Genomic DNA, 16,475 nt, shown 5'->3' with positions numbered 1-16,475 from the left:
ACAAGCTAAGCTGTGTACAAACTGCCTTAGCAGCACTCATATCATCAATGAGTGCACGAGCAAGTGGTCATGTTCGACATGTCATCAACGGCATCACACGCTGTTGCATGCGAGCCCACAAGCTCAACGTTCCACCCCGCGAACGAATGCACCAAACGTGCAGTACACAACTGCTGAGTCAACATCTCCCGTTCGACAAACGCAGAATAGCTCCGATTCTGGCGAGCTACCGTGTTGTTCAAAACACGCACCGGTTCAATCATTGCATGCAGCCAATGATAACCAAATTCTCCTTCCTACTGCTATGGTCGCAGTCGAACACGAAGGGGAATTATTTCAACTGAGAGCCCTTATTGATCAAGGCTCGTGTAACAACCTAACATTTTGTATTAAATAAGAACACACTAATTATATATATATATATTTCACTGGTACTTTAATATGTGTATTCCGCACACGCACTCCAAACAGTACAATACCATACAATGCAATCCAATACAATACAATATAATCCAATATATTACAACATATTATATTCCACACCAGGGTTACCAAGAATATTAGTTTTGCTCCGATACAGGTCTCCACATCCCTCCCTTATTTTGCAGCTTCAAACAAAGCTTAGGTTGAGTGTCTGGTCTCTCAGCTTCGCAGTGAGGTTCGGACCTAGAATTTTCCGTTTCGGTACAATTAGACTGAAGTGTTGCACGAGGTGGTGACGTCGAGTTTGAGTTTATTGGAAGATCAGTTTCGAGCGATGTTTCTGGTGGTGGTGTCGAAGAATCGGTTTCATCCACTGTAGTGAAAGCGATTGGTACTTTTTTTACGTGACTTATATTTCTCCGAACGGTCTTGTCACCGCTCCTTATGATGACTTCGTTCCCGTTTGTCTCTAAGACTTCGTATTCGGTCGTGTCAAAAGTTGGTGTCAGCTTATGCGGGAGGACCACATTACGTAGCAGTACTTTATCTCCTGGTACTATATTCGATACCTTTGCTCGTCTCTTCTTATCCCCCTTATCCTTTCCTTTTTGTTTGTTGATAGTGTCTAAATCTCTTGCTGCCGAGTCTATCATATCTTCTGATATTTCCTCAATTCCAGGTATTTTATCCCTTATTACCCGATTAAACATTAATTGGGTTGGCGGTGAACCCGTGGTGCTGTGAGGAGTCACATTGTACATCAACAGGAATTTTTGAATCTCTTGAATATAATTACGTTTATTGCTGTGTGCTATTTTCAAACGCTTCACCAATGACCGGTTCATATTTTCCACTTCTCCATTGGCTTGTGGCCAATAGGGCGGTGTCGTTATCAAAGCGATGTTGTTGTCCTTGCAAAAATTTTTGAACTCACTGCTCACAAACTGTCTTCCATTGTCTGCTCGAATGGATGTAGGTATACCGAGCCGACAAAAAATTTCATTCAAGACGTTGATAATAGCTTCTGAAGTGATTTTACGCAAAAATTTTACTTCCTGGTAACGAGAATAGTAGTCGATAAGCACAAATATATAATCATTGTTAGGCAACGGCCCCAGCAGGTCCATGGCCACACATTGCCAGGGACCATTCGGGAACGCATGTCTGTTCATCGGGGTAGGGTTATTAGGTTTTGAGACCACCAAACAATCCCGGCAGTTCTTCACAAAAGTTTCCACTTCTCTGTCAACGAACGGCCACCAGACCTTGGCTCTTACTCTCCGTTTCATAGCTGATTCGCCTGGATGACCCTCATGTGCTAGTTCTAACAATCTCGGCCGAAGAACCTTTGGAATAACTATTCGAGTCCCGCGTAATATTATTTCACCAACAGCCAGCAGCTCCTGGCGGAAAGGGTAAAAACTACTTTTTGAGTCCGTTGGCCAGGAATCGTATTTAATGTATTCGAGTGTAGCTCTTATCTCTTCATCTTTGGCACTCGTCTTGGCAATTTCGGAGATAGTGAGGGAAGACGGAGTTGAGTGCGATATTATATGAAATATATTTTGTTCACCGTTCTCATCAAAACTGCTTGTGTTCTCAATTTTGCAAAGCCTCGAAATGGAATCCGCAATGTTTTCTTTCCCCGCACGATAAATTACTTTAAATTTGTAAGATTGCAGCCTCAGAAGCCACCTTTCTATCCTAGCCGGAGGTTTGGACGTAGGCTTAAAAATGGCTTCTAGCGGTTTATGATCAGTGATAAGCTCAAATTCTAGACCAGTTAAATAATAATAGAATCTCTCCACCGCCCATACCAGAGCTAAACTTTCTTTCTCCGTTTGGGAGTACCTCTTCTCCACATCTGAAAGACTTTTGCTGGCGAATGAGATTATCTGTGGATCATCACTCAAGTCAAACTGAATGAGGACAGCTCCTAAAGCTACGGGACTCGCATCCGCTATCAGCCTAGTCTTACGTTTCGGATTGAAATACGACAGTTTTGGTATGCTGGAAAGAAGCGTCTTTAATTTATGAAAGGAAGTCTGTTGTTTTGGCCCCCACATGAAGTTACAATTAGTTTTCAGTATGCTTCTCAATGGTTCAGTTATATCAGCCATGTCTGGGATAAATTTGCCAACATACGTGACTAGGCCCAGGAAACTTCTAATCTCTTCCTTGCTATTTGGTGCTCTAAAGCTTTGAATTGTTTTTATTTTCTCTGGGTCTGGTAATATACCCTCATCGGACAAGGTATGTCCCAGGAACTTTAATTCTTTTGCTCGCCATACACATTTTTCATGATTTAATAAAACGCAATTATTTTTAAAAATTTCTATAACTTTTCCCAGAGCCTCATCATGTTCCGTTTCTGTTTCCCCGAAAACTATAACATCATCGATATAATTTAGACAGTTTTTACAAGGAGATAATAGTCCTTCTAAAACTCGTTGAAACAATTCTGGGGCTGAGTTAATACCGAACATTAATCTTTTATATCGGAAAAGACCTTTGTGCGTAATGAATGTGGTAATTTCTCTTGAGGATTCATCCAATTCGAGCTGGTGATACGCCCATTTCAAGTCGAGCCGTGAAAATAATTTTGCGCCCCTTAATTTAGTCATAAACGTGTCAAACGTTGGCAATGGGTAATTTTCCCTAAGAACCGCTTTGTTCGCCCTGCGCATATCGACGCACATACGCATTTCCCCATTTTCCTTAAAGACAATCACAATTGGTGAGATCCAAGGGCTTGGTCCCACCACTGGCTCAATGATGTCCTGTATAAGTGCTTCATTTAATTTCCGTTCAACCTTCTCCTCCAGAGCAATGGGTATTCGCCGCATAGGCTGTTGTATGGGTTTCACTGAAAGGTCTAGTGATAAGGTTATTTTGATATCCTTAATTTTGGGAAATGGGTTTACAGTTTCAATACTATTCACGTTTCGACCTAGTTTTAGAACGTGCAATTTTATTGCTGTCTCACGACCTAAAAGGGATTGTGTCGCGTTCTCAATTACATAAAATGTTGCAATTAATTCTTTATCGCCCCCAATAGTTATCGGTGCTTCAAAGACGAAAAGGACTTTGAGGAGCTGACTCGCAGCATATGCTTTGAACTGATTCGCTGATTGTGTACGAACGTTAAATAAAACAGCCTTTTTCTCGTTTAACTCAATCCATTTGTCATGGCTGAGCAGGTTGAAACGCGATCCTGAGTCAATCACCATAGAAATGGCATGCCCCCCAATGCAGCATTCAATAAATTCATCTTCTTGGCCGTAACAATTTACTTTAAAACACCCCGTATCAGCAAACCTATTTTCCATAAAATCTGTTTCTTCGTCAATGTATTTTACAGTGGAAGATTTGAAACGACGCTTTTTTGGGCTGCCACGCTCATATTCCCCCGGCTTACGCTTTTGGCCCTTTGTCTTACACTTCCTAGCGAAATGGCCTATCAGACCGCATTTATTGCATTTCGATTTTCGCGCCGGGCAACTATCATCGTAGTATTTGTGTCCCAACCTACCGCATCTGCCACATTCACTGGAACTATCTTTTTCTTGTCGGTTCTTCAACGATATCTTGTTGACAGTCTCACCATCTGGTTTTGCCACCATACTTTGCGACTGCTTGTTAATTTGTTCGTGCACCTGGCACGCTCCAATAACTTCATCTAAATTTTGTTCTTTTTCAAGAAGTCGTTTTTTAAGTTCAGACGGTGCCCAAGAATCAATTAATTTGTCTTTTAAGCAATTACTTTCTATTTCATTTTTAGTTGATCCAAAATCGCATTTGGACATTTGATGTCTCAGTCGCAACAAGAATTTATTGAAATCTTCTCCTTCTGACGGACATAATTTCCTAAATAAATGCCTCTCAAAGGTGGAATTACGTGTGGGTGAGAAAAAAATCATTCAATTTCCGCAGTAATATATTAAAAACATCATTTTTGGTATTCTCGTTAACTTCTACAAGAGCACCCGGAATATTGAATATAACTTCTTGCAATTGGGGCCCCCCTAAATGCAGTAGTTTGTTCCTTTGCTTAACAGGGTCAATTATTTCTTCAGATTGAAGGAATAGAGACAAGGATCGGGACCATTTTTCCCACTCATTACGCAGTAACGCTTTGTCTATATTATCGCATAAAAACGGCTTGAATTCAGTCATTTTGGTTTAAATACGTTCGTACACCGTACGCAAAACTTTGTTACAATACCTCGGCTGAAGTTTCGAAGCAACGTCTCAATTTTAATTTAATTTGTATGCTTGTCGCCAAATTAATAGTTCGCTTGCACAATTCAATGTGCACTCCTATAATTTCCAATGCAAAGCTTGTGAGTTTTCACAATCTAATGAACAATAAAATTGTTCTATATTCATGTACCTATATAAACCCAATTTAATGCGCTGCTCTCATCTGCTAAGAATTCGAATCTCTCTTCATCAATTCAATGATTATCTCAAAGAAGCAATTTAATGCGTACGTCTATGCACCAATTCAATGGCCTGCAACACATAACAAATTTACTACCTTTAGATAATAATCGTTTTTGTCTAAATTTTCAAAACATATTACCAGTTCAATGGAAATATATGTAAGCACAATTAAATGCGCTGCTTTTGCAAACATAAATCGTTTTTTCTCTGTATCACTTCAATAAATATCAAATCTGGTTTTTTCCTTGCGCGCGTGCTATGCAAATTGAATTGCTTTTGGTTGTGTCCCTCTTTATGTGTGTTTGTTGAGCCCACACCGTGTCAAATTCACCACGCCTGATGCAGTACCTGCAATGAAACAGAAATACAATTATAATGCGTTTTATTAACGCAACTTCAGATCCCATTCTCGTCGCCAATGTAACAACCTAACATTTTGTATTAAATAAGAACACACTAATTATATATATATATGTATTCCGCACACGTACTCCAAACAGTACAATACCATACAATGCAATCCAATACAATACAATATAATCCAATATATTACAACATATTATATTCCACACCAGAGTTACCAAGAATATTAGTTTTGCTCCGATACAGGTCTCCACAGCTCGGAAAGAACTTTCATTTCCTCGAAAGTGCAAAAACGGTTGAAACTTCCATTCGAACATTCAAAGTTCGAAATCTCTGGCATGGGTGGACAAGTCGTACAAAAGTCCTCCAAGCTTTGTCCTTTGACACTGGTTGCATCCAAGGCCATGAAAAGGATAAAGGCTCATGCCATTGTGTTGCCGCAACTAACAACAAATCTACCAACATCCACCATTAGTCGCAAAATCTGGCAGCAGTTCAAACTCCTTGAGCTCGCTGATCCCAGTTGCCACATACCAGGTCAGACTGACATGGTCATTGGCAGCGACATACTTCCACAAATTCTGCTGGAAGGTATAAAAAAGGTGTGCGGTAGCATACTTGCGCAACAAACCATTTTTGGTTGGATTCTCAGTGGTCCAATATCTGAAAATGTTGTGTCATTCTCGACGCAAGTCCAAGCGTCAAACGAGACACTCAGTTCTCAACTGAGAAAATTTTGGGAAGAGGAGGAAATTCCACAACCTCCACAGATATCCCCCGAGGATCAAGCGTGTGAGCAGATATATGCAACAACCACGACACGTGCACCAAACGGTCGATACATTGTGCGACTTCCATTCAAGGAAGAGTTTCCTGAAAAACTCTCCCTCGGCAAATCCCGCCCGGCTGCTCTGCAGCAGTTTTTCAGCATGGAGCGATCGCTCCAGAAAAAGGGGGAGTTAGGTACAATGTACAACAATGTGTTGCAAGAATATCTCGACCTTGATCACATGGAATCTGCCGACCCATGCGAAATAACTTCGAATGGCAAGGTCTTCTCATTTTACTTGCCACATCATGCGGTAGTCAAACCAGATAAGGCCACCACCAAAGTTCGTGTGGTTTTCAACGCCTCTAAAAAATCTGGGTCAGGAAAATCCCTGAATGACGTGCTATATACTGGTCCAACTCTGCAACCAGATCTCATGCTACTAATTCTACAGTGGCGCATGCATAAGTATGTGTTCAATGGAGATATTGAAAAAATGTACCGTCAGATCCTTATACACGAGGACGACAAAGATTTTCAGCGAATTCTATTTCGCAAATCGGCCAACTGCAATGTTAGCGATTTAAATCTAAAAACGGTTACATTCGGCGTCAATTGTGCACCATATCTCGCTATTCGTACGTTGCATCAACTATCCGATGACACGAAAGCGACATTCCCGTTGGCTGCAACAATTCTCAAGACGCAAACCTATGTCGACGACATCCTATCCGGAAGTCATACCATCGATAACGCCACTGAATCACTCGTTCAAGTGATGCCCTAAAATCAGCTGGTTTCATACTAAAGAAACTAACGGCTAATCACCCGGCCATATTAGAACAGTTTCCGAAGGAGGATCTTCTAGACTCCAACTTCTTAAAATTTGAGAGCACTTCCAATACCAAAACTCTTGGCATTCGATGGAACGCGCTCACGGACAAATTTTCATACACCATTCTGCCGGAACACACCCAAAATGTGGTCACAAAGCGACAAATTTTATCTTCTGTTGCAAAACTTTTTGACCCGGCAGGATGGCTGTCGCCAGTTATGATCCAGGCCAAGATGCTTCTCCAAGAAATCTGGCTGGATGGAAGCGATTGGGATGAAAGCGCCAAACCCGCGACATTATCAAAATGGCAACATTTCGCAGAAAATCTGCCAGATATTTTCCACATCGAAATCCCTCGATGGGTTAATGTCGTTCCAGGGCAAGACACTCAAATCCACGGGTTCTGTGATGCCTCGGAAAAAGCATATTGCGCAGCGATTTACATCCGCACACATGTGGGCAACCAAATAAAATCTTCTCTTTTGGTTGCGAAAGGCAAAGTTGCCCCCATAAAAACTGTAAGCTTACCCCGCTTAGAGCTATGTGGTGCAGTCCTACTCGCAAAACTGGCTTCAACTGTTCGAAAACAGCTCGACTTACAAGCATGCAACACATTCTTATGGTCAGATTCTGAGATTGTACTAGCCTGGCTAGAAAAATCTCCATCGACCTGGAAGACTTATGTGGCGAAACGCAAGGTGGAAGCATATCACGCACTCGAGGAAGAGGACGACATTCTTCAACGTTTCTCCTCATACTCTCGAGCTCTCCGTGTGATTGCATACGTGTTCCGCTTTGCGAACAATGCCTGCAACAAATCCAAATCGGTGGCAACAACACATAATCCCCATCTGACGTACAAAGAGTTGCAACATGTGAAAACGCGGCTTGTGGCAATGGCACAATCTCGCCATTTCGGGGCGGAAAAGAGCGCCTTACAAAACAATATGCCAATAAGCAAAAAGGGTTCCCTTCTGGCTCTTGACCCATTTCTGGATGGATACGGGCTCCTACGTATCGGTGGAAGATTGGAACATTCTACAATGCAATACAACGAGAAGCATCCAGTAATCCTTCCTCCGGATTCGAGGCTCTGCCAGTTGTATCTGGAGTTCTTACACCGCCTGCTTCTTCATGCAGAAATGCGGTTAATGCTCCAAATGGTGAGGCAAGAGTACTTCGTACCAAAACTAAAGCCTCTTATAAAGAAATGCGTTTTTCAATGCAAATCTTGCACGCTTTTCAAACAGAAAACGCGCACGCAAATAATGGCAGCTCTACCACCTGAGCGCTGCAATTTCTCACTCCCCTTTTCCACAACAGGAGTAGACTTTGCAGGTCCATTCCAAATAAAAGCATCGGTTCTGAGGTCGACCACTATCATAAAAGGGTACGTGGCTGTATTCGTCTGTTTTTCCACAAAGGCAGTACACCTCGAGCTATGCTCGGACCTTACTACTGAAGCCTTTCGAGCAGCATTCGCCCGATTCGTTGGCAGACGAGGTTATCCCTCAAAAATGATGAGCGACAATGGTAAAACGTTCATTGGCGCTCAGCGCGCACTCGAACGCGACTTCGTTAAATTTCTTAACGAATGCTCTGCGGACATTGTACAGAAATATGCCCCTCAGGGAATAAACTGGCAGTATATTCCACCCAGCGCCCCTCATATGGGCGGCTTGTGGGAATCCGCAGTAAAAAGTTTTAAAACCCACCCCAAAAAAACCGCTGCATCCCACAAGTTTACTTTCGAAGAATTCACGACGCTGTTGGTGCGTATTGAAGCAGTTCTCAATTCGAGGCCTCTCACCTCAATATCCCAGGACCCAGCTGACTTCACAGCACTCACTCCGGGTCACTTCCTTCGAGGTGCACCGCTATTAGCCATTCCTGAGCCAAACGCGGAAGACCTCTCCTGGATAAATCGATGGGAAAAGCTCAAATCGCTTCATCACCAATTCAGTCGACGCTGGAAAGAGGATTATTTGAAGGACCTTCAGAAACGCTATAAATGGCAAACGCCACAGCGAAATCCTCAACCAGGCGACCTCGTCGTAATTAAAGAAGATTCACTCCCACCCACCGAGTGGCGTCTGGGACGAATCGAGAACGTTCGTCTCGAATCTGACAACCATGTTCGGGTTGTAGAGGTTCGCACCCAAAATGGGCTTGTCATGCGCCCCTTAGTTAAACTGTGCTTTCTTCCAATGGAGCACTCTTCGAGCACAGCGCTCTAACTTATATACGTTTCCCCTGTATAATTAAATTTCCGTATCATCCGCTGTATCCAACTACTTCTCGTTTCTCTCTCTGCTCTTATGCTTTCAGGACGACACCATCATGGCATCTCGACCAGCATGTCCACTGGCTCCCACAGCAGAGACCGATAACTGCCTCCAGTGTCGGCTCTGCCACCGCTACCACGCTCTGCGGACCTGCCCGGCTTTTAAGGCGATGCGGCCACCGCAGCGTGCTACCGTGGCCAGGGCACAGGGCTATTGCTATAATTGCTTAGCCCTCACGCATACAACGGGTGAATGCGACTCCCGAGGGTCGTGCAAAATGTGCGGTCTGGCGCATCACACCCTCCTGCACAATGGACCGAAAAGTCAACGTGGTCAAGGAAAGGTCCCAACACAGCAAGCATCCCGGAAGCCGAAACCCAGGCCGAAAAAGAAGAATGAAGAGAGAAAGTCCACCTGCGCCTGTAGGGCACAAAAGGCGCACCCTGCGACCAAACCCGCAGCAACCCCAAAACCAAAACGGACGGTCAAGCGCACGATCGCGCGCACCCCAGACGGCCTGCAACCGGCGCAAGGCCAACGGCGCAATACCAGTCGCGCTTTGGATACCACCATCCGCGCCTTGCAGGAGCTGCAGAAGGTGCTTACAAGCACCTCCCTGCAGGGCGGGCAGGATGTCTAAGCCGCCGTCACAAATATTTAGACGGCGTCAAATATACGTATGCGCAGCCGTGCGCGGCGAAGTGGAGGACACCAACGAGCGACCACTGCCATCGTCGTCAACCATATTGGGTCAAAACAGTCAAGCATTATTACTCGGCAACCGCGGACGCGCTTCTTTTTTGCATATGTACATTCATTTTAACTATCTACCTTTATATATATTTTATATACGTAGCTTATTGAAGTCAAGAGTTAAGTTTAAATACATTTGTGTTGAAGTTTGCATGAATTTAAGCAACCAGTAATAAATTGAAAAAAAGGTGAATTATAACGTTTTCGAAAAAAAACCAATAAATCTTTTTATTTCGGATTTGAGTGTAGCGAAGAGAGACCAAGTGAAAGTTATTCATGTGGTCCTTCGAGCCGGCTTGCAACCACGTGTGCCAAGATCAGCAGGGTTGTCTTGGCTAGATACATGGCGCCAGGTGCCGCTGGGAAGATATTCTCGAATTTGAGAGGTACGGTTGGCCACATAAGTCTTCCAGGTCGATGGAGATTTTTCTAGCCAGGCTAGTACAATCTCAGAATCTGACCATAAGAATGTGTTGCATGCTTGTAAGTCGAGCTGTTTTCGAACAGTTGAAGCCAGTTTTGCGAGTAGGACTGCACCACATAGCTCTAAGCGGGGTAAGCTTACAGTTTTTATGGGGGCAACTTTGCCTTTCGCAACCAAAAGAGAAGATTTTATTTGGTTGCCCACATGTGTGCGGATGTAAATCGCTGCGCAATATGCTTTTTCCGAGGCATCACAGAACCCGTGGATTTAAGTGTCTTGCCCTGGAACGACATTAACCCATCGAGGGATTTCGATGTGGAAATTATCTGGCAGATTTTCTGCGAAATGTTGCCATTTTGATAATGTCGCGGGTTTGGCGCTTTCATCCCAATCGCTTCCATCCAGCCAGATTTCTTGGAGAAGCATCTTGGCCTGGATCATAACTGGCGACAGCCAGATATAATATTCATAATCTAAATAAAATAGGTATTAAAGTTAGTTGATTTTTTTTTTTTTGACAGAAAGCTCAAAGGAAATTATGTCAAAAATCTGCAACAGGTTCCAATTTTAATTATAACATTTTTACAGGCCAACCTAGTAAAAAATCATTGCGTTCGCTTAACGCACGAACATAAATGACCTTAGTGTCCTAACCGAAATAAGAATTGGCAAGCGCGTTAGCTTTTTCTTCAGAAATTCAATTTCGGTTGCTCTCATACAATTTGTATGTGCATTCGACAGCATTAGGCAGAAAAAAATCGATGGTTTTCCTAAAATAAAACTGTCGATAGTGTCATCGTTAGTTTTGCAGCTCTGTGGATAACAAAAAACAGCTGTTATTTATTTTCCGTGCATAAAAATATTGAACATTCTTGTTGACATCATTTTATTTGAAATATATTAAATATATAGAGTGGGTATATAAAATTGTGCGTGAAAGTTTGGACGCGATGAATTTGTTCGATTTGGCGATGATCAGCCGTAAACCGAACAAAGTTTTAATCAAGTTTGTGAAACCAAGAAAATACGTTTCTGTGAGTACAAGCTCAGCAAAGGAGGTCAAGGAGGATCTGGTCGCGAGTTTTTTTAGAATTGAGGACGTGTATTCTACCTACTAAAGAGCCAACGAGAAATCTAATTACATGGAAGGATTAAAAAGTGCAAATACGCAGGCCTAAATGAGTCATTGTTGAGATATTACACAATTATTTCCCGGAAAAGGGTAATTCTTTACTTTAACTCACAACTGCTAAAACTCTTCCAAAAATATCGGGAGAGGTGTCAAAAGACGCGCTTTGGACCAGGGTTACGAATCCGAAAGCGGAAATTCAAAATTTTATTTCGTTTCAGAGATATTTGCAAACAAAATTGAATATTTTCATGTGGTTGTTGTTGTTTTGATGATTTTGGGGTACCCACAAGAAAAACTGTGGGTAAAAGTGTTTTGCGCGGATATAGTTTTGGGCAGCGATTTAGTTTAGCACCCCCCGGGTTCGGGGTTTAACTTGGTATCAAATGAAAGAGGGAGTTCTCCCGATCACAAATATATATATTTTAAAGTGCGCAAACTTATAATTTAAAAGTTATTTGTTGTTAAAGTTTGCAAATTTCTATACAACTTTTATATGTGTATACGTATATATATTTTATGACATCACAAATCTGTGCTGCCACATCTAAAAAACGGAACAAGTGCAGAATCGAAGAATAACTTCTAAAAATACCTTTCATGTGATGTATATATATCTTTAACTTTTCTAGTCTTTATTTACCAAAAATTTTAAAAAGCTCTTTTTTGCATTCGTGAACGAGCTGATATTACCTTATAACTCTTATGTTTATTGTTATGTTAGCCGATCCAACACCGGCTGCGCCATGCACAGTAATTATGCGTAGAACACCTTTCTGCATAGGCGGCCTTCGGCCGCGCTTATAAAAAATAACCCTGGGCTACGCCATGCCAAGTCCGGGTGTGTGGTATAACCGTGGCTTCTGCGCAGAAGGGTGTACTACGCGGAAGGACATCACCGAACAATTAGGACTGTGATATAAACTGTAAGCTTTAATAATTTAGGTGTAAAGTTTTAATGTTAAAAATATATAATTATGTACAATATAGAATTTTTTTGTCGCAGACGAAAAAGCCCAATTATCGTTTAAGCTTACAATGAACTTATAAAGTGTTATATTTCTTTAGAGTCAATTTATTGTTTACTTTTTAGTTAATTTTATTAACCAAAATAATAAAAGCTTATTTTTAAAAAAGTTTTTTTTTCTTTAATTTTATTTTTTACTTTTTAGTTCGTTTTATTAACAAGTAATGGAAGCTTGTTCTTAGAAAAGCCTTTTTCTTAAATTTAATTTAAATATGATTTTTTATTTTTTATTTTTAGTAGGGTAAATTATTATGGCTTTGGCCGTGTAAATTATTATGGTGTATTTGTATATTTTAGATTTAATGCACAATTAATATGTGTGTGTGTTTGAGCGACCAAATAATAACAGTAGTATTGCTAAAGTGCTGCTTAGTTGATGGAATGTCGCTAATTTCCTAGCGATGATCAGCAGATTGTCAATATTTCGTTCAACGGACGCGCGAAATTGCCACATCTGCTCAAATTTTCCAAGATTTTCCATTCTTGATTTAACTTAAGCAAGCTGTTATGCCAATATTTTTCAGCCAGCTTTTTTCAAATAGGTAATTTTTCCAAAAGCAAAATAAATTACAGAAAAGATTACAGAGTTAAACAGCCTTAAAAATTCAGCTATGTTGGTTATACACAGAAATACAGCAGAGGGTTGTCTCCGCTTTTCGCAAGCGTTGAGATTCACCACGCGTGACACGCGTGATTCACCACGTCCAAATATCACAATCCACGGATAGGTACCGGCGGGTTTGTATGGGACTTAGGCTGTTATGCCAAAGTAAATACAAATCTTTACCGGTAACTGTGTTATCGATTAATTTATCGAATTCTAACAAAGTAATATTGCATTGTCATCGGAGCTATATATGTGTGCAAAATTTCAGCTCAATCGGACACCGGGAAGTGTATCAAATTTAACTTGCAAGATTCCATTACAGACAACAAAAGTGAAACTAAATAAAAGCTTATAAAATAATAGATTCTCTCAATCGCGTATTGGGCCCACTTTGCGAAGATGGCAATACAGCCACTGCAACTGACACCGCTGAGATCAATAAATCTGCAGGTACTCCATCAGAAACAATTGTTGACTCCTTTCTAGCAGTCAATAGTATGTTAAATGGAGTTATTGGCAACCGAGAACAAATCACTAATACTATTTGACGTGCTCCTGAGCTGGAAAAATATTTCAATCACAATTTTTTAGAGATAATCCAGCAAGAGCGTTCTAAAGGGGTAAACCTAAATGCTTCAGCTCCAGATTTACATGGAGTTTGATCAATTGGAACGAATCAAACAACTTGAATCCATACTCGGCGCTGAATATTTTCGCAGTATACCGGGAGAACGTACTGAAAAGCTAATACGACATGCAGAAGATAATACAAAATTTGCACAAGAAGGGGAATTAATCGAAGAAAATCTGATCTTGCCTATGAAGAGGTACGGTGAAATACAAAATAATTTATTCGAATCACTTGGGGCTATGAATAAATGACTTGAAGAAAAAATTTAAGCAGAGAAACGTGCAGAAAGCGAATTGGGTATTGGGGCACCTTGGTTGCTGTGTACTATTTGGGATGATTGAGGTTAAAAGTTCCACAATTATTAAAAAACTCAAAATCTAAATATGTTTTGTATACATCTGAAGTACGTTAAGTTAGCAGTAGTAGAGGGTGGTGTATATTTTTTTAGTTAAGGGATCTTTAATAAAACAAAAATACTTGATTTTCCCCAAAGGAAAAATTAGTCCAGCCCTACAATTATGTACAAATTTAAAAGAACATGCAATTTATGTGTTAACCCGCAAGCAGCCAAGTTTACTGTTGAGTATGACCTTGTTTATCCTAATAAATAATAATAGTGTTTTTTATCGGTAAATATCCGGGGATATTAAGCCCGCTTCTCTTCCAATATGTGGTGTGCTGTTTTTAATTGTTCCCACTGGTCATCCTAAACGTTTTTAGCCGACTCCGAACGCATCTGCTTAGGCAGATGACTTTTTGCTGAGAACCTTTCATGGCAGAAATACAATCGAAGAGTTGGTCAAGCCACCAAATCTGTTTGAAGTAAGTTGTTCGCCCACTTTTAAAAAGGATAAAAAACATTCTCCGAAAATTTAACCCTTACTTCGGTGTAGTCGGTAAGTCCTAGTAATTTAGGTTCGGTATAGGGCGCAACAATTTTTCTTAATTAATTCGATTCCATCACCTGTAATTTTTTATATTTTACGCATTTCGTTGCTGTTTTGTTTTTAATATATCTTAAAAAGGGCTACATAGATTTCAAACTGTCTAATCCCAACTGTACCCAAAAGGGACTAAAGGGGATCAATTATACCCAACTGTAGGCAAAAGAGATCAATCGGGGTTCAGTCTCTTTAGGGATTAATCGCACGATTTTTGGAGGGTAGTTTCGACTCCTCGCTCGCTAGCCCGTTTTCCGAACTGCATTTCGTACAAGTTGGCTTGTATACACCAACGCTACCACAACCATAACAAAATATAGTTCGTTCCGCTACGCAGTGAAGGTAACGATGCTCTTCTTTGCGACAATTCCAACACATCAGCTTGATATTGCTCATACGACGTGTTACCTCGTCAACTTAAATGGCATCTTCTATAGTTGTTTCTTCCTCTATTTCGTCTAGTTCGGCTTCGCTAACTGGCTTACGAATAGCCGAATTGCGAAATGTAGTGGGCAAGGCAACATTATTAGAAGAAGATTGTCTTGCAATTTCTTGTAATAAGCTTTCATGCTTGATACATAATTCGCGGAATTTAGCTACAGAAGGAATTGAAACATATAAAAGCTGTTGCCGCAAACGCGGTCTTAACCCTCTTTGTAGTATTTCTACAAGTTCTGTTTCCGGAATTGGTGTGTTTAAATTTTCTGCTATTTTGAAAATGGCATTCCGATATTCATCGAAGGATGCAGACATACCTTGCTTACGCATACGTATTGTCTCCTTGATATCGGTATCTGTACGGTGCTGTTCGAAATGTATACGCAACGCTTGGCAAAGATTGGGCCAAACGACGCGGTCTACTAAGCGCCTATATCGCCAGTACCAATCTTTTGCCTCATTTTTGAAAACACTTTGCAAATGCTCACAAAACAACGTAAAATTTCCTGCAAGGGTGTCAATAACTTGAGATTTGACCCTGTATATAAAATTTTCGACTGATAATCGATTAGAAACATCAAACTTTATGTCCCAGTTGGAGATAAGGCTTGCAATTTTGCCAGAGTTAGTCACACGGGAAATGTCACTACCGCGAGGAAAACCTATTGTAACGAATTTACTTGCAATTCCCCTTATTTGCAATCTTCTACAAGTTCAAATTACTAAACTGTTGAATAAATAACTCCAATATTGAATCATCGAAAAATGGCCTTTATTGAAGTACTTCACAATAAATAACACTGCTATTGCGCGCCAGAGAGCGTCTTAATCAAAACTGAATTATTGCGCCTCGACTGTTGTTGCCTTTTATACTCTCTGATTTCCTCGTTCGCATCTTCTAGGCGCTTCCATTTCCAGAATCTACTAGTTGGCCATCAGCTATCAAATTTATCAGCTGTAAATACAATTGCACGATTTTATAGCTTCTCACATTGCATACTTTCGGGAGTATCTCAGTTATATGCATGTGGTCGTGCGTTGCTTCTCAGCTGCGTGTACGTACATATGTGTAGACATAATGATTGATTCGTTTATGTCGATACAAGTGACTGTCTGCTTTATTGTTGTTGTGACTTCATTTACTTAGCATCAGACTAGGAATGCGAGTATCACTTAGTGTCACTCATATTTGTCACACTGCCCTCCACCTAAGTCTAATTGTGTCGATCAGACACATTTCTCGATCTAAACGCTGCCATCCTTTCCAAATGAACCACTTTCATTTTGGTTCGTGGTTTGCCAATGGTTTGTATGCGGTACACTACATCGTTGATCCGTTTTACAACTTTGTATGGGCCTTCCCAATTACACTGCAATTTCGGGGACAAACTTTTTTTCGTTGTG

General features: G+C 41.0%; 1 protein-coding gene and 1 pseudogene across 7 annotated transcripts in view; both read left to right on the top strand.

The window, feature by feature from the left end:
• Positions 1–16,475, top strand: part of fliI (FLII actin remodeling protein) — a 426,153-nt gene that overhangs the window by 267,866 nt on the left and 141,812 nt on the right. The window lies entirely within an intron of this gene.
• LOC137243124 (uncharacterized) lies at positions 6,498–14,191 on the top strand (annotated as a pseudogene).

The sequence above is a fragment of the Eurosta solidaginis genome, chromosome 3 (genome assembly GCF_040869045.1).
Source record: "Eurosta solidaginis isolate ZX-2024a chromosome 3, ASM4086904v1, whole genome shotgun sequence".
NCBI lineage: Eukaryota > Metazoa > Arthropoda > Insecta > Diptera > Tephritidae > Eurosta > Eurosta solidaginis.
This window is presented reverse-complemented; position numbering and strand designations above follow the sequence as displayed.